The sequence below is a fragment of the Alligator sinensis genome, unplaced genomic scaffold (assembly GCF_000455745.1).
Source record: "Alligator sinensis unplaced genomic scaffold, ASM45574v1 scaffold907_1, whole genome shotgun sequence".
Classification (NCBI taxonomy): Eukaryota; Metazoa; Chordata; order Crocodylia; family Alligatoridae; genus Alligator; species Alligator sinensis.
The window spans coordinates 3703818-3705030 of record NW_005841925.1 but is presented as its reverse complement, the minus strand read 5'-3'; positions in this window follow the sequence as shown (position 1 = coordinate 3705030).

Sequence of the window (1213 nt, the reverse complement as noted above, 5' to 3'; positions counted from 1 at the left end):
GGAATGGAGCAGAAAAGTCAAGTCTGAAGGCAGCTCACCTTGAAGATGTTACTGAAATTACATGCTCTTGTTTTTTCTCATTGTCTATTCAGATTCATATATTTCTGTATAAAGGGCTTTGTCTGCTGAACTGTTCTTTTTAAGCAGCCCTCTAAGTGGTTGTTGTCTTCACTTATGCTGCTTGTATTATTTTTATTATATTTGGATGGTGTGGAAAATTTCTTTCATGATTACAGTGCCATTGTATGTTGCTTTGAATTTTGTGATGGGAGGAAAAATGTGGAAAATGTAATTACTTTGAACCAAATAGACTGAGCCTTGCACCTAAATTCCTAGTAGATCAGGGATTCATTCTCACAGCTTTTTTTCCCCTTTCTTTTTGAATAGCAGATGTGAGCAGTTAGTGTGGGTCATCCTTTCCATGCATTTTTAGAAACAAGCAGTCTAAGAAAACTGGAGAGAGAAACTTGTGTTGGAATGTGGACTCATTCCTGGTTTTTCTTGACTACTGAAATTGAGACCTGCGATTCTGCAATCCTCTTCTTGGAAGTAGGACAAGTGATGTTACTTTAACTGTTTCTTTGTGGGAACATGAAATGCTGTAACTTCAGTGATCACTGAGATCGGCCTTGTATCACTTACTGAGTGGAGTTGAGGAAATGTTTGTTAGCTCTCCTTTTTCTCTAGCTCTAAGAAATATTCGCTGCTTTGGTGGTCCATATTTCTGCCATGTCTAATAGAGGAAGCAAGTGGTGTTGAGAAGGTAACCCCCACTCAGTGATGGACTAGCAGAAAGCAGAAGCTTTAAACTAGTATATTGGCAGATAGAGAATGATTGATTTGATTTTTGATGCGACTCTTTATCAAAAAATACTAATACGACTAATTTAATAAATGAATGGAAGAAAGGAGGCTGGATGAACACCTTGCTGGGGTCGTTTGACCCCAGTACTCTTTCCTGCCACGGCAGGGGGTCGGACTAGATAATCTCCTTAGGTCCCTTCCGACCCTACCAACTATGAAACTATGATTATTATATAGTCATAGCAAGGAAGAACAGGCATGGGTTTTCACCCATGAGGCTGTCTTGGAGCACACTAGCTCTGGGAAGATTCTTGTTTTTAGTTGCTATGTATGAAGATTCATAGATGCTAGGGTCAGAAGGGACCTCAACAGGTAATCAAGTCCAACCCCCTGCCTAGGCAGGAAAGAG